The sequence below is a fragment of the Schistocerca americana genome, chromosome 7 (assembly GCF_021461395.2).
Source record: "Schistocerca americana isolate TAMUIC-IGC-003095 chromosome 7, iqSchAmer2.1, whole genome shotgun sequence".
In the NCBI taxonomy this organism is placed as follows: Eukaryota; Metazoa; Arthropoda; class Insecta; order Orthoptera; family Acrididae; genus Schistocerca; species Schistocerca americana.
Window position 1 is genome coordinate 268,593,276 of NC_060125.1, and position 24,079 is coordinate 268,617,354.

A 24,079-nucleotide genomic window follows, 5' to 3' on the forward strand; every position below is an offset into this window, starting at 1 on the left:
AATATTAAATAGAATAAATTATTATTTGGTATTGAATTATATTTGTACCGTGCTGCAGGTTGATTCGTTACAACAATCTCGCTGCTCTGCGAGGACGAGAACACCAGTGCATACTTAATGTCTCTCTAGCGGTAGCTAGGGCAATCGGTAACGTGGGACGCCATAGTACCACTTTTCACTAACATGAGAACATAATACAAAGACGTTGCTTCATTAACAATTTACGACCTATCGTCACTATAAGTAATTAAAGAAGACTCATTTTTTACCTTAGTTTTCTTTATCATCTTGTATTGTCTTCTATTCTGAGAACAGTAGGAGTAAGCTGTATGTACGGACGGTTAATACACACGCATCAAAAAAAGATTTGCACCACCTCGATTCCGAGACTTCTGGAAACTGTACAGAAAATTGGAATAGAGATCAACATAAACATCACTTCCGCCCTTTTTATGGCTCATGAAAACCACACATTACATGTTGTACCACCATACAGCAAGACCTTCAAAAGTGGTGGTTCCAGATGATATATATTTCATGAAACATGATGGCGCCTCTCTTATGCTATTGGCACTAAATTTGAATGTATATCATCTTTCACATGTAGAAACAAGATTAGCAACTTCCATTTATGTCGCACAGCTCTTTTTTTTTGTGTTGCGATTTTTTCATCGATGCATACTCAAAAATTATCAAAATGGCTCAGTGTAACAATGCAGTAAAGTAGCCTCAGACAGTAACTCAGTAACACGTCTGCTTGATCGAGGTACTAGCACCACAGTTCCTTCGCATCGTTTGTAAAACCTTCATCAACAACATCCATAGAGAAGCGCTGTGCACTGCAAAGCGCATAGCTTCTGTCTCGCAGCTAGATAGCAGGGACTGTCGATTATGAAAAATCTTTGGAGAACATATGTGTAAGTACTGCTTCAGTCTGTAATGTACCTTAAATCATGAAATGAATTTCGACTGTATCATCTTAGAAACGTAGGACGTAGAAGTTCAGAACAATATAGTTTAATGTCTCTGCAGCGGCTACCTTCATTCGTACCTCCAACTCCCCACCCACTCTACACAAATCCAGAGCGCAAATCAAAAAGCATATGCTTCCAAACCATGTGGGAGGTCACCAGTAAGTGGAAGGAAAATCAGATAATTCACTAATGATGCAGCGTCATATAATGATGCTATATGGAACTCGGAATAGATATTTACCATAACGCGAACAAATGGAAATATTTGCATGTGTATGCGCTACGATTTTGCTTGGAAATTTATGTTTCTTTGTATATCATTGTTCATTAATCTTCCTTAACCCCCCCCCCCCCATTATACATAATCAACAGTTATGTGTACAGATTAATGGAAAACTTGGAAAGGAGGTGAAAGCGCTAACTACATTAGTGGCAAAACATTACTGAGCACGGGATTCTGAATTAAATTCACCGATAATGTATATATAGCTTCATTAATAACCACTGAATATGATGCTTACTGTAGACGGTATAAAAAAGGAACATAAAACTTTCAAAGTGATAGGAACTTTTACGCTCATCTTGATTTTATCATTTAAATAATAAAAAATTGTTCAAATGGCTCTGAGCACTATGGGACTTAACATCTGAGGTCATCAGTCCCCTAGAACTTAGAACTACTTAAACCTAACTAACCTAAGGCCATCACACACATCCATGAACGAGGCAGGACTCGAACCTGCGACAGTAGCGGTCGTGCGTTTCCAGACTGAAGCGCGTAGAACCACTCGGCTACTGCGGCAGGCTCACTTAAATCCCTTTGCTTTTAAACGCCTCTATTGAGATGAAGAAGTTAGTACAGGAGAGGAATTCGTACTGAGAAGCATCCGACCTGCCAGAAGACTGGCGATTTAAAGAAAATTGTCCTTCAACATGTGTAAGACTCGACGTCCAAGCCAGTACCCCATCATGACATAAATTCCTTAATACTTCAGCGTCTGCCGTAACTGGAACTGACATAGTTGCACCCTACTCGCTTAAATATCCAGACCGAAAGAATGACTACACAGGGAGAAAGCTAAACCCACATCGTACTAAACAAGTGCTAGGTGACAGATTCACATCAGTGACTTACCATTTCCTTTGGAAGGATGATAAGGTTTCAAATACAGATCAGTTAATTACGCTAAAAATTACAAAGATTTCCTTCAAAAATAGTGATAAACAGGCGCCAATGACGACAACACTCATCCGAAGGATTATTAGTGGAGTCATTACACAGTTCATCGTCATTTAAATCACAAAACAATTCTGCCAGTTCATATCTAATTACATCAATGAGGACAAAAATCGTCGAGGAAAGTGTATGAGTTTTTAATGTCTTGTAGTTGCCTGATTATTCAACGGAGAAAGAAAATAAACACAATAAACTAAACATTCGTCAGATTCACACTCAGTAACTATCTTCACATTACACCAGCTCTCCTGCGCTCAAATCTATGGCTTTTTTCAATAAATAAACAGTGAGGTAACAAGTATTAGTAGTTATAATGTTATAGCTAAATGAATAATTGGAAGAACGTTCATTTTCATTCATTCATTCACAACACACCTACAATATACATTCACACATTGATTAAGAATCTAATTATTAACATAATAATATTATCCAGTTTCACGATCATATGCCATCATTACCTCGTTCAACAATCTGAGTCAAATTTTACAGCTTAAGTTCCGGTTTTAAATGTACAACATTCATATTCCACATTCAAGTTCTAAGACGGTGTCTTCGGTCTGGTGGCATAAATGTGCTGGGTTGGTTCACGCCCTGTTTTTGCCCATGGTCCTCAGGAATAGAGCGAAATTTGTATGCAGGACGGTCAGTTCCAGAATCTCATTTTCTTCTCATCATTCTTGCATTGATTTGCAGAGGGAGGAAGGCAATTAAGATAGTATGTCACTTAAGAGCATCGAGTTTCAGCAGCTGAGTGCTGGGAGGCAGTATTGTGGCCCAACTTTCGAGCAATGTTTCAGCAACATACCATATCATGGAACAAACAAAATCATATAACTGGGATTAGATTTATTAAATGAAATGTTCTTCCTGGAAGGCACATTTACCATCAGCAGAGGATAACAGTATGTTCTTAACGGCTGAGATGTGTGAAAAAAGACTAACGACATTATTCATATATTTGTACATTAAACCCAATCAGTGCAGGTTAATTTATTCGGTATTCAGAGAAAAGAATGTGATGTTCACTGAAAGCGCTTCGGCCAATAAATCTTCAGTTCAAATCTGTCATGTGAGACGTCTGCAAAATTTAAGAAGAAACAACGGTTTGTGAGTCGCTTCTGCATTTCATATCATTCACAAGTCCACAGTCCGTCACGACACCAACAACAGCATCCTCTAGTTGCTGCAATCGATACAGCTTGTCAGCACGACGCCGATAGCGCCTTTAATCAAAATCCTGACAGCGTGGGAGATAGATCAACAGACAGTAGATTCCGACGTCTCCACGATACACAGCACTAAGTGTTTTTTCAAGTGAGATTACGTAATACCTCAACCAGAAGTGTGTTCATCCCGCACAACCATAGGGAAGTGGATTTCACAAACTCCTCTTTTCGACGTGTGGCGTTTGAATGTGATAAGTATTGTTGGATGTTTTATCTTTGAATGGTAGAATTATCCTGCGTGCTTGCTACAGCAGTATAGGCACATTAGTACGCTGTCCACACACCACTAGTACAAAAAATTGATATAGAATAGAAATACCTCCTACTTCGTACCACAATACATATGTTTTATAATAATCATCCACCAAAGAAACTGCACCTCCTGTTCATGACTAGCTTCATTTGAAACAAAGTGAATAAAACAAGAAACAAAACTGGAAATGAAACAAAAATATCTATAGAGATATCTGCCTCTCTGTGTCTATAAAATAATACCAAATTGGAATTACCGATGCCCCACCATAGTTGACTGAACTCATGCATACATACATCACATGACCTGGATTACTTATTAGGCACTCAGTTTTTCTCTCATCAATACACTGCAGTTTCTGTGAAGACGTATTATACATCTGATAGAATATACATGTATTCAGATACAGAAAAACTTCGTCAGGAGACTGACTGTCTGTGCACAATTCATATCATTACCCAAGCTGTTCAAAGAAAAAGAAAAAAAAATGTCCTTAACCACCAATTAACGTATCCTAATCAACATAGATAGTACCATCAGAGAGCATAATGTTGAGTATTAGTGCCAAACATCTATCCTCACTAAGTTGTGACTCTAGTCTTCACCGTTCAAGTTAATGAATAAGACAGAATTGAGGATCCTTACAACTGAATTATACATATATATACTAATTTATTTATCAGATCTATACAGACAGACTGTATCCACTGTAACTGCAAACATAAAAAATGTTTCGTTGGAATGTATATTCTTTTGTAGTATTGCTGTTAGTTCACACAATATCTGTGGAACTCCATCAAATATTGGTAAGTGTACAATTCCTTAATTTTTTCAACCCCTGGATACCATACAGCATTCAGAATTAGACATATATATATATATATATATATATATATATATATATATATATTAGTTGGTAATTGTTATTGCATTTATTTAAGAGAGATGTGCTTGGATGACAACTTTCTCACCTACCTGACACATATGTGCTAGTACTAGCTTTCTGCCTAAATACTGGTCAAGTCACATTGTTGTAGCAGTAACTTTATTTACAGCCTACCTCATTTTCTCCTCCTGTGCTGTTTCATTATGTGGAGGCTTAGTATTAGTCCTTATGGTGAACAATCGGCAAAATTATGAAGAAAATGTACTGTGTCTCTGGTGACAGTTGTTGTTGTGGTATTCAATCCTGACATTGGTTTGGTGCAGCTCTCCATGCTACTCTATCCTGTGCAAGCTTCTTCATCTCCAAGTACTTACTGCAACCTACATCCTTCTGAATCTGCTACGTGTATTCATCTCTTGGTCTCCCTCTACGATTTTTACCCTCGACGCTGCCCTCCAATGCTAAATTTGTGATTCCGTGATGCCTCAGAACATGCCCTACCAACCGGCCGCTTCTTCTTGTCAAGTTGTGCCACAAACTCCTCCTCTCCCCTATTCTATTCAATACCTCCTCATTAGTTACGTGATCTACCCATCTAATCTTCAGCATTCTTCTGTAGCACCACATTTCAAAAGCTTCTATTCTCTTCTTGTTCAAAGTATTTATCGTCCATGTTTCACTTCCATACATGGCTACACTCCATACAAATACTTTCAGAAACGACTCCCTGACACTTAAATCTATACTCGATGTTAACAAATTCCTCTTCTTCAGAAGCGCTTTCCTTGCCATTGCTAGTCTACATTTTATATCCTCTCTACCTCGACCATCTTCTTTATTTTGTTCCCCAAATAGTAAAACTCCTTTACTACTTTAAATGTCTCATTTCCTAATCTAATTCCCTCAGCATCACCCGACTTAATTCGAGTACATTCCATTATCCTTGTTTTGCTTTTGTTGATGTTCATCTTGTATTCTCCTTTAAAGACACTGTCCATTCCGTTCAACTGCTCTTCCAAGTCCTTTGCTGTCTCTGACAGAATTACAATGTCATCGGCGAACCTCAAATTTTTTATTTCTTCTCCATGGATTTTAATACCTACTGCGAAATTTTCTTTTGTTTCCTTTATTGCTTGCTCAATATACAGATTGAATAACATCGGGGATAGGCTACAACCCTGTCTCACTCCCTTCCCAACCACTGCTTCCTTTTCATGCCCCTCGTCTCTTATAACTGCCTTCTGGTTTCTGTACAAATTGTAAATAGCCTTTCGCTTCCTGTATTTTACCCCTGCCAGCTTCAGAATTTGAAAGAGAATATTCCAGTCAACATTGTCAAAAGCTTTCTCTGTGTCTACAAATGCTAGAAACGTAGGTTTGCCATTCCTTAACCTATTTTCTAAGATAAGTCGTAGGGTCAGTATTGCCTCACGTGTTCCAATACTTCTACGAAATCCAAACAGATCTTCCCCAACGTCGGTTTCTACTAGTTTTTCCATTCGTCTGTAAAGAATTTGCATTAGTATTTTGCAGCTGTGACTTATTAAACTGATAGTTCGGTAATTTTCACATCTGTCAACACCTGCTTTCTTTGGGATTGGAATTATTACATTCTTCTTGAAGTCTGAGGGTATTTCGCCTGTCTCACGCATCTTGCTCTCCAGATGATAGAGTTTTGTCATGAGTGGCTCTCCCAAGGCCGTCAGTTGTTCTAATGGAATGTTGTCTACTCTTGGGGCCTTGTTTCGACTCAGGTCTTTCGGTGCTCTGTCAAACTCTTCACGCAGTATCGTATCTCCCATTTCATCTTCACCTACATCCTCTTCCATTTCCATAGTACTGTCCTCAAGTACATCGTCCTTGTATAGACCCTCTATATATTCCTTCCACCTCCCTGCCTTCTCTTCTTTGCTTATAACTGGTTTTCCATCTGTGCTCTTGATATTCATAGAAGTGATTTTCTTTTCTCCAAAGGTCTCTTTAATTTTCCTGTAGGCACTATATATCTTATCCCTAGTGAGATAAGCCTCTACATCCTTACATGTCCTCTAGCCATCCCTGCTTAGCAGTTTTGCACTTCCTGTCGATCTCATTTTTGAGACGTTTGTATTCATTTTTGCCTGCTTCATTTACCGCATTTTTATATTTTCTCATTTCATCAATTAAATTCAATATTTCTTCTGTTACCCAAGGATTTCTGCTAGCCCTCGTCTTTTTACCTACTTGATCATCTGCTGCCTTCACTACTTCATCCCTCAGAGCTACCCATTCTTCTTCTACTGTATTTCTTCCCCCCATTCCTGTCAATTATTCCCTTATGCTCTCCCTGAAGCTCTCCAAAACCTCTGGTTTAGTCAGTTTATCAAGGTCCCATCTCCTTAAATTTCCACCTTTTTGCAGTTTCTTCAGTTTTAATCTACAGTTCATAACCAATAGATTGTGGCCAGAGTCCACATCTGCCCCTGGAAATGTCTTACAATTTAAAACCTAGTTCCTAAATCTCTGTCTTACCATTATATAATCTATCTGGTACCTTTTAGTATCTCCAGGGTTCTTTCAGGTATACAATCTTCTTTCATGATTCTTGAACCAAGTGTTCGCTATGATTAATTTATGCTCTGTGCAAAATTCTACCAGACGGCTTCCTCTTTCATTTATTACCCCCAACCCATATTCACCTACTATGTTTCCTTCTCTCCCTTTTCCTACTCTTGATTTCCAGTCACCCATGACAATTAAATTTTTATCTCCCTTCACTACCTGAATAATTTCTTTTATCTCATCATACATTTCGTCAATTTCTGCATCATCTGCAGAGCTAGTTGGCATATAAACTTGTACTACTGTAGTAAGCATGGGCTTCGTGTCTATCTTGGCCACAACAATGCGTTCACTATGCTGTTTGTAGTAGCTTACCCGCACTCCTATTTTTTTATTCATTATTAGACCTACTCCTGGATTACCCTTATTTGATTTTGTATTTATAACCCTGTATTCACCTGCTCAAAAGTCTTGTTCCTCCTACCACCGAACTTCACTAATTCCCACTATATCTAACTTTAACCTATCCATCTCCCTTTTTAAATTTTCTAACCTAACTGCCCAATTAAGGGATCTGACATTCCACGCTCCGATCCATAGAATGCCAGTTTTCTTTCTCCTGATAACGACGTCCTCCTGAGTAGTCCCCGCCTGGAGATCCGAATTGGGGACTATTTTACCTCCGGAATATTTAACCAAGTGGACGCCATCGTCATTTAACCATACAGTAAAGCTGCATGCCCTCCGGAAAAATTACGGTTTTAGTTTCTCCTTGCTTTCAGCCGTTCGCGGTACCAGCACAGCAAAGCCATTTTGGTTAGTGTTACAACTCCAGATCAGTCAATCATCCAGACTGTTGCCCCTGCAACTACTGAAAAGGCCGCTGCCCCTCTTCAGGAACTACACGTTTGTCTGGCCTTTCAACTGATACCTCTCCATTGTGGTTACACCTACGATATGGCCATCTGTATCGCTGAGGCACGCAAGCCTCCTCACCAACGGCATGGTCCATGGTTCATTGGGGGGTTGGTGACAGTAAGTTCTTATAAACCAACTTAGTCCTCTAATCACCCGTATTGCTGGATTGGCTTCAGGATGGTATTTAGAGTTTCATATTTGCTTAATGTACTTTTTGTGTAGCAAATGCTTACACTTGTTACCAGCAAAAGTACTGTCTTTTCCTGAAAGAACTGATTCAAGCAGAGCAGACCTAAGTATTAATCATTCTGCATCGTTCCAATACAAAGTGCCACAAGTCCCATGCCCGCTCTGCCTCCAGTAAGTGGTCCGCTAATATCAATAGCCATAATTTGCAATTGTTTTGTAGGTAACATAGGATACAGCTCACCTTTCCTACATACATGGTTTTTATTTTCAGATAAATCAGGCAAATTTACAATAAGTGCTCCACCTTCTCCAAAATAACATTATTCACTAATCTTCCTGGCACCTATGAGTTCCAGACACTAGGGACAAATATTTTCCCACAGGATAAATGTCACTATATCTTTATTGGTTTCAGCTCTGTCAACCCATTCATTTCACTTTCATGAACTAAATGCAATTCCTTTATATTTCTTGTGGCTGGATAAGCCAAGTTCCTTCATCACACTCATTACTCTGACCGTTAAGGTTAGGCATTACACTGAGGTGTAAAAAGCCGTACGATAGCAATATACGTAGATGACGGTAGTATCGCGTAAACAAGGAATAAAAGGACAGTACATTTGTGGAGCTGACATTTGTACTCAGGCGATTCATGTCAAGATGTTTCCGACGTGATTATGGCCGCACGCCGTGAATCAGCAGACTCTGAACGCATGTGGTAGTTGGAGATAGACTCATGGCACATGGGTCGTTCCATTTCTGTAGCCGATAGGGAGTTCTATTTTCCGCAATACTCAGTGTCAAGAGTGTACCAAGATTACCACATTTCAGTCTCACCTCTCACCAGGGGAAACTCAGTGACCGACGGCCTTCACTTAACGACCTAGAGCAGCGGCGTCTGCGTGGAATTGTCAGTGCTGACACATGAGCAACACTGCCTGAAGTAACCGCACAAATAAATGTGGGACGTACGGTGAACGTGTTCGTTGGGACAGTGTGGCGAAATTTGGCGTTAATTGGGTATGGCAGCAGACGATCTACGCTAGTGGCTTTGTAATTATATACCACAAAAAATTCCCGTTTTCAAGAAGCGTCTTTGGAGAGATGCACATCATTACAGTTTGATTGTTTTTATTATGTAGACTCAAGCTTAAGCTTGTAAGGTTGTGTTGAGGTCAGAACAACAACTGTGTAAGCTGTAAATAACTTTGGTTTAATGTTGCAATTTTCACACAGAAATAAACGCAGTTACACAGTTTACAATGTGACAATGTTATGACTATTGTCAAACGAACGCATCTCGTCTCAGAAAGTGTAATAATGCTAAACACAACAATGTTAAATTTTAACTAGAAGTTTCTTTACCAAATTATTCTTAAAACTACGTCATGATGTTAGCCTATACTACGATAAATCATCCGATTCCGGTTCAAAGTTCGGTACTATTTAGGATGAAAATCAAGTCTACGGAGGTTGGTTAGTTTTGTGACAAGTTGAGCAAAAGATTCCCCAAGGTCGCTTGTTTCACAGTGGACGCAAGTTGGTGAACCAACAAGTTTACGCCTCTGCACGTGGTATTTACCTTAGCTGCAATGAGCTGTCGTCTGCATGGCTGCTCTCGCCCACTGAAATTCCGATAAAAACTAATTAAGCCTTTGCTGAATTTTTCCAGCAGAAACCCTCCCTATGTTTCTCGTTATGTGAGAAAACATGTACTCTTCCCTAGTCTTGGAATATGGTGATAAGCACACGCATGGCTGGAGCAGCGTGCATGTTAAAATGCCCTCGCAGTCCTCGCAAGGACAATTAACTAACTGGCTGGTTCGTTTCTCCACAGTGGGAGCTCAACGACGCTACAGCTAATATCCAGCTGGATGTCAGCCACAGTGAACGCAGTGTTCACACAGATTTTTCCTCTGCATCATACAGAGCGTTATGCGCCACATTCTGCACTTGGCACCAGTTCAGAAAAGAGTCCCTGAAAATTTCACTCTCGTCTTTCTCGTAGTCAAACTCTCCCCCAACTGGGTTCTTTCGTTCTCCACACGACGGCTTTTTTCGACCAGTAGGAGCGTTCCTCTTATTTTGCGGAAACTCTCTCTGCCAATCGCAAGGGCCCTACCATTGAAATGCATCGAAATCTCGGCACTGTACTCTTTCCTATTTCGTTTCCGCCAATCGGACTTTTCGTGCCCGCTCATATGTGTACCATTCGCTGTTGTGGCCCGTTACTTGCTCTGAAGTACGTGTCACCGCTCCAGTCGCTGACTCCTGCCGCGGGACGCCCCCTAAGAGCTTTTCGTGGTGCCTCCCGTGGTGTGGCGTCTGCATCTGCCTGCACTTGCTCCCACACAAAACGTTTCCTCTCGCTGCTTGTTTCGCCTTCTGCTCATTGACATGCATTATATAGGTGTGGTGTGTTAATACCGGCAATTGTGTGGCATCCCTTTTGCATTACATACTTACAAGCAAATTTGCTGATTACCGCCGAAGTACATAAGGTGTCATATTCACCTTGTCATGATGTATAAACCTCTTGTACCTTGACCTTCATTTATTCTGCCACCCTACAAGTTTTAATTACAAGTGAACCAATAGGCCTACCACAATATTTATACCAATGTTTCTATTGTTTTATTATGCATTAGGCTATGTGGAGCTTTTTGACTTTAATGTTCAATATATCTGTTTTATTTTAGATTGTAGTACGGCTTGTCCAGTCTTCGGCGTCCTCGCTCCGAACTGCTCACTTCAAAACTATATAGGCTGAAATGTACTTTGCCGGCCGGGGTGGCCAAGCGGTTAAAGGCGCTACAGTCCGGAACCGCGTGACCGCTACGGTCGCAAGTTCGAATCCTGCCTCGGGCATGGATGTGTGTGATGTCCTTAGGTTAGTTAGGTTTAAGTAGTTCTAAGTTCTAGGAGACTGATGACCTTAGAAGTTAAGTCCCATAGTGCTCAGAGCCATTTGAACCATCTTTTTGAAATGTACTTTTCCGATGTTGATGAATTTTTAATAGCTTACAGGCAAATACATTGGTAGTGGAAATCTAGAGCTACCGAGTTTTTCAATCATCCAAAAAAAGTTCTTATGATTTTTCTAAAGTAACTTTTTCCCAGCGCAGCATAAACGTATGGTAGAAACCGTGGATTGTTTTGAAGGTTTCAAAAATGGTTCAAATGGCTCTGAGCACTATGGGACTCAACTGCTGTGGTCATAAGTCCCCTAGAACTTAGAACTACTTAAACCTAACTAACCTAAGGACATCACACACATCCATGCCCGATGCAGGATTCGAACCTGCGACCGTAGCGGTTGTGCGGTTCCAGACTGCAGCGCCTTTAAACGCTCGGCCACTCTGGCCGGCTTGAAGGTTTCATGTGCAGTTGTAAGAAACTACAACCACTGAGATCGTACAGTCTCATACGGATTTTATAAAGAGTGATATTTAAGACTGGTTCTGTACGTGATGGACTGTAGGCATAACAGGGGACGCAGAGGCGGAATCAGGCGCTACATTGCCAGTCACAGGCAAACCGTTTCCCAACAATTTGGGGGTCCGACGCGACGACGCATTCATTTTCGCAGCGGTGCACGCTGTTAATGCCGAGGTCCAGCACGCACAGAACCAGTCTTCAAACATATCACTCCTTATAAAATCCGTGTCACACACTAAGGTAACAGCCACTGTATCTTCTTGCAACACAAAAGAGACTTCCAAAACAAAGCCACGCTTTCTGTTGTACGTTTATCCTAGGCTCAGAAAAAGTTACTTGAACTTTCCACTACCAATATATGTGCCTATAACTTACTAGCGAAGACGCCGAAAACTGGACAGTCCTTATTACAATCTAAAATAGAAAACATATATTGGACTTTAAAACCTAACTACTCTTTGTAGCCTAACGCAGAATAAAACAAGGAAAAATATTGGTATGATCCTTTTTGCGATACGTTTATTTGTTTGCTTGTAATTAAAGTTTCAAGTGGAGTCTCGCCAATAAAAAAAAAAAATCCTGTAGTGTATCTGTGACTTCAATCCGTCTTGGGACATGTTTTACGCTTAGGAATTATGACGCTTTTGGAGAATGAAAATCTTCTCTATAAATATTAATACGGAATTCGCGAATGGAGATCTTGCGAAACTCGTTCGATGGGATACATAGCGCTGTAGACTACGGCGATGATGTTGATGCCGTATTCCTTGACATCAAGTTGGCTTCTGACACCGTCCCGCACTGCCACTTAAATGAAAAATAAAACGAACATCGTGAGTATCGGACCAGATTTCTGACTCGTTTCAAGACTTCCCCGCATATCGAGTTCAACAGGTCGATCTTAGCGCAACAAAATCGACAGATGTTAAAAGTAATTTCTGTAGTGCCCCAAGGAAGGGGTACTGTTTACATCGTATATAAATAATGTAACAGAAAGCGTCGGAAGCTCTTTAAGTCTGTTTGCAGACGATTTGGTTGTCGTTAAGAAAGTAGCATTTCCAGAAGACAGCATCGATTTGCATAATAATCTACAGAATATTGATGGATGGTGGAGGCTCTGACAGTTGTACCAACAAATTTCGCATACAAAGGAAAAGAAATCCAGTATTCTATAACTACACTATTGGCAAAAAATTGCTGGAAATGGTTACTTACCATGTAACTACCCAGACGACATTAAGTAGAATGACCGCATAAAACAAATAATAGGATAATAATATGCCAGACTGAGATTCGTAGTCCGCAGCTCGTGGTCGTGCGGTAGCGTTCTCGCTTCCCGCGCCTGGGTTCCCGGGTTCGATTGCCGGCGGGGTCAGGGATTTTCTCTGCCTCGTGATGACTGGGTGTTGTGTGATGTCCTTAGGTTAGTTAGGTTTAAGTAGATCTAAGTTCTAGGGGACTGATGACCATAGCTGTTAGGTCCCATAGTGCTCAGAGCCTGAGATTCGTAGGAGGGAACTTAAGGAAATGTAGCTCATCCACGAAATAACTGGCATACAAGGGCTTCGTACATCAATCTGGGTCCCTTACCAGGTAAGAACGATAGACGACTGAGAGAGAGAGAGGGGGGGGGGGGGGAGGGAGAGAGAGAGAGAGAATGCTCAACAAACTCCCGTGACAGACGTTACAAAAGAGGTGTTGTGCACCAGGAGAAGTTTGTTGTTGACATTTCGAGAGCCGGACAGCATATTACTTCCTCCCATATACACCTTGCGAAATGACTACAACGAATATTCGAGAAATTTGAGCCAATACAGACGCTTAACGCCAATCATTCTTCCCAGGTGCCATTCGCGAGTGGAATAAGGAAAGGGATCTCAGTCAGTGGTACGAGAGGTACTCTCCACAACGCAGCGTCAGGTGGCTTGCTGATTATTGATCTAGATGTAGATGCGGACGCTCTGTGTTCAGAGATGAGTCGTGGTTCTACACTACCCTGGATGACCATCGTCGGCATATATGGCGTCAACTTGGGAAGTTTTTCGGAGAGACATAACGGTGTTACTCCTGGTATCATTTTCAGTGAAGCCGTCGAGTATGACTTCAGGCCACAATTGATATTGACTGAGAGAGCTCTGAAGGCAGAACGGTACGTCACGGACACCCTGAGTTCTCATGGGTTACGTTTCGTATGAGAGTATGGTAGTGCCATTTTTATACGGGACAATGCTCATACCCAAACGGCAAGTGTCCCTATGAACCTTAAGCGTCATGTTGAGGTAGTCCTGTGCCCAACTGTGATCGAAGATATCTAAACGATAGAGCGTGTGGGACCAGCTCGTTCGTCAAATACATCTCAGGAACAGTATCAAGGATATCGATAACCAGTTACAACAGCCGTGGGCTAGCTTGCCTCAGGGGACATCTGCCTCATGACACCCTTCCTTACCGGACCAGTGCATCATCCAGGCCACGTTACACTGATAAAATGGCTTACACTGCAAAGTTCTTTCTAATTTTGATTAGATATTCGATTTTGTAATCACTGAAATAAAATTATATACGTTTTGTCCCAAAGCACAGTGTTTCATTTTTTGTCAGGCAGTGTATTTCAGAGTCGAAGCTGTTGGGCAGTATCATGTTTGCTACAGTGCGGAGTCTTGCGAAACGATACCGTGAACTGAATTTGTGAAGTGTTGTGTGTAATCTTACAACATTAAAACGTCTGTTTAAATAAGTACCTCCCCAGCAAGCAACAGTCACTGAGGATGAGTGACTGATAACCACCAAGCAAAATTTTTTACAAACAGTCTGCACAATGCAGCAATTTGTCATTGCTCACATCACGGAATTGGGGTCGATCTTAGCGTAGTATCTTAAGCGTGAATGGTTACCTGAGGACGGGATGTAGCTCGAAACGCGTAATGATGTTTTAACTAACCATAAACTGCATACATTCCGAAATAACGCCTGTTCATTACTTACATCGATGTACTGAGATATCTCCACTATTCCTGGTAGCAGAGAAAAGAATGGAATAGTCAAACTCCGGATAATGAATATGCTATTTTAAATGCTACGATTCATGAACAGAGCCAGAATACACGTGTCGTATAACGGCAACGTACCTCTTCGACTTAGCTGACTGATCGAGAATTGATCCCCTGGCACTATAAAACGACGCAATACAAGCTTGAAGAGGTGCTTCGAACGTCTAAGAGGTGAGAATGATAAGGTACCCATAGAAAACGAAAGAAGAATTCGCTGATATATATAAGTATATTCTGAATAGTCAGCATTGAATCTTGAGTTTGTATTATTGGTTCAAAATAACTATAAGTTGTTTGGTGCTAATCAAAAGCGTATTCTAAGGCACCTTTCAGTATTTAATGAAATGGAATGTAACAGATGCGTATTGGAAAGGGAAACAAAGACAACTCAGGCATGTTAATTCTTAATACATTTTCTCAATTGCTGAAAACGTGAATACAAATAACACACATCGTGGATCTTCCTTGCACAAAACTTGGTTCTTTACAAGAAATGCTCCATTATGGAAAAACTCTAAGGGTCTCTGCTTCAAGGAACAATGAGTAAATGGTTCACTTCATATCAAACTAACAGAAACCGAAGGGTTATGTTACAAAGCTCATACAGATTTCATGGTGAATCTACATCTACATCTATATTAATACTCCGCAAACCAGCCAACGGTGTGTGGCGGAGAGCACTTTACGTGCCACTGTCATTACCTCCCTTTCCTGTTGCAAGCGCGTATGGTTCGCGGGAAGGACGACTGCCGGAAAGCCTCCTTGCGCGCTCGAATCTCTCTAATTTTACATTCGTGATCTCCACGGGAGGTATATGTAGGGGGAAGTAATATATTCGATGCCTCATCCAGGAACGCACCCTCTCGAAACCTAGACAGTAAGCTACACCGCGATGCAGAGGGCCTCTCTTGCAGAGTCTGTCACTTGAGTTTGCTTAACATCTCCGTAACGCTATCACGCTTACCAAATAACCCTGTGACGAAACGCGCCGCTCTTCTTTGGATCTTCTCTATCTCCTCCGTCAACCCGATCTGGTGCGGATCCCACACTGATGAGCAATACTCTAGTATAGGTCGAAAGAGTGTTTTGTAAGCCACCTCCTTTCTTGATGGACTACATTTTCTAAGGACTCTCCCAATGACACTCAACTGGTACCCGCCTTACCAACAATTAATTTTATATAATCATTCCATTTCAAATCGTTCCGCACACATACTCCCAGATATTTTACAGAAGTAACTGCTACCAGTGTTTGTTCCGTTATCATATAATCATACAATAAAGGATCCTTCTTTCTATGTATTCGCAATACATTACATTTGTCTATGTTAAGGGTCAGTTGCCACTCCTTGCACCAAGTGCCTATCCACTGCAGATCTTCCTGCATTTCGCTACAATTTTCTAATGCTGCAACTTCTGTGTATACTAAAGTATCATCCGCGAAAAGCCGCATGGAACTTCCGACACTATCTACTAGGTCATTTATATATATTGTGAAAAGCAATGGTCCCATAACACTCCCCTGTGGCACGCCAGAGGTTACTTTAACGTCTGTAGACGTCTCTCCATTGAGAACAACACGCTGTGTTCTGTTTGCTAAAAACTCTTTAATCCAGCCACACAGCTGGTCTGATATTCCGTAGGCTCTTACTTTGTTTATCAGGCGACAGTGCGGAACTGTATTGAACGCCTTCCGGAAGGAAATGGCATCTACCTGGGAGCCTGTATCTAATATTTTCTGGGTCTCATGAACAAATAAAGTGAGTTGGGTCTCACACGATCGCTGTTTCAGGAACCCATGTTGATTCCTCCAGAGTAGATTCTGGGTTTCCAGAAACGACATGATACGCGAGCAAAAACCATGTTCTAAAATTCTACAACAGATCGACGTCAGAGATATAGGTCTATAGTTTTGCGCATCTGCTCGACGACCCTTCTTGAAGACTGGGACTACCAGCGCTCTTTTCCAATCATTTGGAACCTTCCGTTCCTCTAGAGACTTGCGGTACACGGCTGTTAGAAGGGGGGCAAGTTGTTTCGCGTACTCTGTGTAGAATCGGATTGGTATCCCGTCAGGTCCAGTGGAGTTTCCTCTATTGAGTGATTCCAGTTGCTTTTCTATTCCTTGGACACTTATTTCGATGTCAGCTACTTTTTCGCTTGTGCGAGGATTTAGAGAAGGAACTGCAGTGCGGTCTTCCTCCGTGAAACAGCTTTGGAAAAAGGTGTTTAGTATTTCACCTTTACGCGTGTCATCCTCTGTTTCAATGCCATCATCATCCCGGAGTGTCTGGATATGCTGTTTCGAGCCACTTACTGATTTAACGTAAGACCAGAACTTCCTAGGATTTTCTGTCAAGTCGGTACATAGAATTTTACTTTCGAATTCACTGAACGCTTCACGCATAGCCGTCCTTACGCTAACTTTGACACCGTTTAGCTTCTGTTTGTCTGAGAGGTTTTGGCTGCATTTAAATGGTTCAAATGGCTCTGGGCACTATGGGACTTAACATCTTAGGTCATCAGTCCCCTAGAACTGAGAACTACTTAAACCTAACTAACCTAAGCACATCACACACATCCATGCCCGAGGCAGGATTCGAAACTGCGACCGTAGCAGTCTCGCGGTTCCGGACTGAAGCGCCTAGAATTGCACGGCCACCGCAACCTGCGCTGCGTTTAAACTTGCAGTGAAGCTCTCTTTACTTTCACAGTAGTTTCCTAACTTTGTTGTTGAACCACGGTGGGTTTTTCCCGTCCCTCACAGTTTTACTTGCACGTACCTGTCTAAAACGCATTTTACGATGGCCTTAAACTTTTTCCATAAACACTCAACATTGTCAGTGTCGGAACAGAAATTTTCGTTTTGATCTGTTAGGTAGTCTGAAATCTGCCTCCTATTACTATTGCTAAACAGATAAACCTTCCGCCCTTTTTTTATATTCCTATTTACTTCCATATTCAGGGATGCTGAAACGGCCTTGTGATCACTCATTCCCTGTTCTGCACTTACAGAGTGGAAAAGTTCTGGTCTGTTTGTTATCAGTAGGTCCAAGATGTTATCTCCACGAGTCGGTTCTCTGTTTAATTGCTCGAGGTAATTGTCGGATAGTGCACTGAGTATAGTGTGACTCAATGCTCTGTCCCTACCACCGGTCCTAAACATCTGAGTGTCACAGTCTACATCTGGTAAACTGAAATCTCCACCTAAGACTATAAAATGCTGAGAAAACTTACGTGAAATGTATCCCAGATTTTCTCTCAGTTGTTCTGCCACTACTGCTGCTGAGTCGGTAGGTCGGTAAAAGGAGCCAATTATTAACCTAGCTCGGTTGTTGAGGGTAACCTCCACCCATAATAATTCACAGGAACTATCCACTTCTACTTCACTGCAGGATAAACTCCTACTAACAGCGACAAACACGCCACCACCGGTTGCATGCAATCTATCCTTTCTAAACACCATCTGTGCCTTTGTAAAAATTTCGACAGAATTTATCTCTGGCTTCAGCCAGCTTTCCGTAAAAATTTCGGCAGCATTTATCTCTGGCTTCAGCCAGCTTTCCGTACCTATAACGATTTCAGCTTCGGTGCTTTCTATCAGCGCTTGAAGTTCCGGTACTTTACCAATGCAGCTTCGACACTTTACAATTACAATACCGATTGCTGCTTGGTCCCCGCATGTCCGGACTTTGCCCCGCACCCTTTGAGGCTATTGCCCTTTCTGTACTTGCCCGAGGCCATCTAACCTAAAAAACCGCCCAGTCCACGCCACACAACCCCTGCTACCCGTGTAACCGCCTGCTGTGTATAGTGGACTCATGACCTATCCAGCCGAACCCGAAACCCCACCACCCTATGGCGCAAGTCGAGTAATCTGCAGCCCACACGGTTGCAGAACCATCTCAGCCTCTGATTCAGACCCTCCAGTCGGCTCTGAACCAAAGGTCCGCAGTCAGTCCTGTCGACGATGCTGCAGATGGTGAGCTCTGCTTTCATCCCGCTAGCGAGACTGGCAGTCTTCACCAAATCAGATAGCCGCTGGAAGCCAGAGAGGATTTCCTCCGATCCATAGCGACACACATCATTGGTGCTGACATGAGCGACCACCTGCAGATGGGTGCACCCTGTACCCTCCATGGCATCCGGAAGGACCCTTTCCACATCTGGAATGACTCCCCGCGGTATGCACACGAAGTGCACATTGGTTTTCTTCCCCTCTCTTGCTGCCATATCCCTAAGGGCCCCCATTACGCGCCTGACGTTGGAGCTCCCAACTACCAGTAAACCCACCCTCTGCGACCGCCCGGATCTTGCAGGCTGAGGGGCAACCTCTGTAACAGGACAAGCAGCCTTGTCCAGCCGAAGATCAGTATCAGCCAGAGACAGAGCCTGAAACCGGTTCTTCAGACACACTGGAGAGGCCTTCCGTTCAGCCCTCCGGAATGTCTTTCGCCCCCTGCCACACCTCGAGACGACCTCCCACTCTACCACAGGTGAGGGATCAGCCTCAATGTGGGCAGTATCCTGGGCAGCCACAGTCGTAGTCCGATCGGGGGATGCATGGGACGAGCTGGCCATCCCTGCCAAACCTCCATCCGGACCCCCACAGTGGTGCCCATTGGCAACAGCCTCATGCTGTGTGACTGAAGCCAACACTGCCTGAAGCTGCGAGCGAAGGGATGCCAACTCAGCCGGCATCCGAACACAGCAGTTGCAGTCCCTATCCATGCTAAAAGCTGTTGTGCAAAGAACGTCTGAACTAATCTACGACGGCCTGATTGGCCGAACGGCTCTAGGCGCTACAGTCTGGAATGGCGCGACCGCTACGGTCGCAGGTTTGAATCCTGGCTCGGGCATGGATGTGTGTGATGTCCTTAGGTTAGTTAGGTTTAAGTAGTTCTAAGTTCTGGGAGACCGATGACCTGAGATGTTAAGTCCCATAGTGCTCAGAGCCATTTGAACGATTTGAGCCAATTAATCTACAGAGAGCACAAACAATTCGACACAAAATTTAAACGGTTATTAAAATACAAGATTGCCTAGTAAATGCAGTAATGCTGCTACTTGCACACTGCTGACACACTGCTCGGCGGTGGAAGGAGACTACGCGATTTTACACTATTCAGGTACTAAAACGCGATGCTACAACTGTCAAATACTATAATACGCCTGAAATTTATGAATTAAACAATGCAAGTACCCAAAAACACGCAAAGAAATTAAGAATTAAACTATATAACAAATAAGTGAGCTAAGAGTATACGACTGGCTGCTGGCAGCTGCTTATCCAGCGGCGACAGGGAGCACACTGGCTGTGACCAACCGACACTGGCCGTTCAAAACAAAAACAGACGCGAATTTACACTATTCAGGTACTAAAGTGCGATGCAACCACTCTCAAATACTATAATACGCCCGAAATTTATGAATTAAACAATGCAAGTACCGAAAATCACGCAAAGAAATTAAGAATTAAACTATGTAACAAATAAGTCAGCTAAAAGTATACGACTTGCTGCTGGCAGCTGCTTATCCAACGGCGGCAGGGAGCGCATCTCCTTCTTAGTGTTCTGTAGGGTTGAAAATTGGAACCACTCCTACTCTTGCTACATATAAATGATCTCCTGTCTTACAATGACAAAGCTGAAGTAACGATACATTATAATCAAACACTATAGAGATGGAACGACAGAAAAACTACAAATAGTAACCATAATACTTCCTTAGTAATGGAAAAATGTATTCACCATTTCCAGAGCTACATAAGATGCAGGCCTATACTAGTTCTTTTGCTGCAGGCTCATCCAGGTCTTTTAATAAGCTCACCGAATAAAAACTTACTCTCTCTCAGAGAAATTATTACAGGCATAATTTAAAACCGTGTAATTCCCCCCTGGACTTGATAACCGCCAGTATTCGGTTAGAAAGTGGATCCACAAGTTTGTGAAGGCAAGTCGCATTCATGTTATGCCATTCGCTGAAGATCTGATCGCGCATTTCCACCAAATTGCGAGGATGCTGATGTCGGTGTTTTACGCACTGTTCCAACATGTCCCACAGTTTTTCTGTGGGGTTCGCGTTAGTTGATTTTGCAAATCAAGTGAGATGTGATAGTCTGAAGGAGTTTTCAGACAAGCACGCATGTATTCTTCCAGCCAGAACTTTGCTGTGGTCGTCTTTAGTGCCTACGTAAGCAATGGGCTCTTGACGATGTGACCGACTCCAAATGTCCATTGCATGCTCTTCCCGTCGCACTGTTTTGTCGTTAACAGGTTGGGGTGAACCTTCATTCACTGCCTACAGCAATTCCCGAAGGTATGGAAGCGATTGTGATTTACAAACTGTGAAACCTGTCTCCGATCTCTCGCAGTCAGGATCTTTTTCCGACCACAATTCTGACGTCGTGTTTCGTGGCCAGCTATGTGACACCACTGATTGTAGACAAGCTGAAGAACAATCCGCCGCGAAACACCAACAGATCCAACAGCTTCACACACCGTATGGCCATGAGCAAGGCCAGACACGATTGCCCATTTTCTGCCACTCTGTCACATCCTTAGTCCTTACACTTACCCATATTTACGCACAATGTCCGTCTGAAGCACAAATATCTCGAGGATAGCTACTGCCTTACGTCGAGGCAGCGCGCGTTGTTGAGCACATGACGCGATCGCTGCGCCATCTGTAGAGGCTTAACGATTCATCTGTCCATGCGTTTTGGGGTGACCAATTTTTTCCGGTAACCTTACAACCACTAAAGGACTATGGAATTTTTCGATTTCTTTAAAGAAATGTTATCCGTCATATACGAATCATCCACGTGCTAAATTCCATCAAAGTTAATAACGTGGTTGCAAAAAGAAGCACAAAATTTCGGGGACTATTCTACTTACACAGTTACTAAATACTTCCTACCATGTACATAGGTTACCGGTCGCCCAAATTTTATTTCTATTCAGTCGCTGAAATTATGGTTACACAACAACCATGAGGCGCGACGACGGACAGTTTCCTCTTTTCATGGCTGCCAAACAATCTAAATGCTTAATTCAGTTTCTTGCTTCCAGTAAGAATAATGCATTTTCACCTTCATTTTCTTGAGGAGTATAAATGATGAAAGCGCTCATTACACTTTCAGTATCCTACGTACGTAAGTAATGCTCTGAGTAATTTAAATCCATAAACTGGAAAAAGAAGAATAACGGGGAAAAACCGCACCTGGAAACAGAATAGTTTGTTTTAAAACCGACGGGGGCGCCGGTGTCATAAATTTTTAGTCTCGAATGTAACGGCCGCCGGATTTTTTTTATTAAATGGCTTTTACGGTGTTTTTTGCTCAGATTATTTCACTGAGCGCGCGTTTAATAAATCAAACAGTTTTGTTTGCGCGGGGAGCGTAACTGGTTTAGCGTAGGCCGGCCACGGCATTAGCCGCTATCTGCGGCCTTGCGACCGTGGCGCCTCCAGCGGCAGCGTTGCTTACCACCAACACAGTGCGCCGCCGTACCGGCGCCATTCTGTCTTCCTTCCACCAACACAGCCACCAAGCTCTTCAACATGGTTTGAGATAGCGCACAACTTTACCTGCGACACAGTGTTTTGCATCACAGTGGTGCAGGCAAGAACTGATCTGAAAGATCCACAGCGGCGAATAATTCATTAAAAATGGGAGGGGACAGGGGCGGTGGCTGGTGAGTCATATACTGGCTCGTACCGGTATCTGCTTTGCGGCCCACTGGTGTGACTTGACCGTTCTGGCACACCGCGAGGTGGTGCGACTGCGCTCCGTTGCGAGTTGTGCAGTGATCTCTGAGTCGAGTGCTTTGGTGAGAGTGAGAGAGGAAGAGATGGTCGTTGGCGGACGAGGGGGTGACCGTGTTGAAACAGTGTGTTGCGTTGTAGCGGGAACCGTTTCGGTGCAAGGTTTATCTAAGGGGAACCTAGACAGTTCGGTGTTTGGAAAGGTGTTTTCCTTGTGCATTCCATTCATGGGCTAAATGGATCAGCCTGCGCACTCCTAGCGGTTTATGCTATATTAACTTGGACGCTGTGCACCTCCTACAATAGTCTAAGTTTCCTCGTGTATTTGGCGAGACGCTCAATAACATGGTTGCTGACGCCGCGATTTGTTTTGAGTAGGACCGCCTCTACCTTCCTTTCGCATCGTATTGCTCTCTGACATTATTAATGTTGCTGTGAGTGTATTTGTTTCAATATTGACTGAAGGTTTTCACTTTGTAATTGTTTCCCTATTAAGCTCTTTGTCACTCTACCCAAATAATTTGTAAAAATTCCTCTGCAAGTCGTGATCAGTGTCTTTCATAATGACCCCATAGTGTATTTAAGGTTATTGTACTGACTTATAGGTTTCGGGGCACGTCTACATCTACATCTACATCCATACTCCGCAAGCCACCTGACGGTGTGTGGCGGAGGGTACCCTGAGTACCTCTATCGGTTCTCCCTTCTATTCGAGTCTCGTATTGTTCGTGGAAAGACAGATTGTCGGTATGCCTCTGTGTGGACTCTAATCTCTCCGATTTTATCCTCATGGTCTCTTCACGATATATACGTAGGAGGGACAAATATACTGCTTGACTCCTCGGTGATGGTATGTTCGCGAAACTTCAACAAAAGCCCGTACCCAGCTCTCCTGCAAAGTCTTCCACTGGAGTTTATCTATCATCTCCTTAACGCTTTCGCGATTACAAAATGATCCTGTAGCGAAGCGCGCTGCTCTCCGTTGGATCTTCTCTATCTCTTCTATCAACCCTATCTGGTACGGATCCCACATTGGTGAGCAATATTCAAGCAGTGTGCGAACAAGTGTACTGTAACCTACTTCCTTTGTTTTCGGATTGCATTTCCTTAGGATTTTTCCAATGAATCTCAGTCTGGCATCTGCTTTACCGACGATCAACTTTATATGATCATTCCATTTTAAATCACTCCTAATGCCTACTCCCAGATAATTTATGGAACTAACTGCTTCCAGTTGCTGACCTGCTATATTGTAGCTGAATGATAAAGGATCTTTCTTTCTATGTTCAAATGGCTCTGAGCACTATGGGACTTAACATCTGTGGTCATCAGTCCCCTAGAACTTAAAACTACTTAAACCTAACTAACCTAAGAACATCACACACATCCATGCCCGAGGCAGAATTCGAACCTGCGACCGTAGCGGTCACGCGGTTCCAGACTGAAGCGCCTAGAACAGCACGGCCACACCTGCCGGATTTCTTTCTATGTATTCGCAGCACGTTACAATTGTCTAGATTGAGATTCAATTGCCACTCCCTGCACCATGTGTCAATTAGTTGCAGATCCTCCTGCACTTCATTACAATTTTACATTGTTA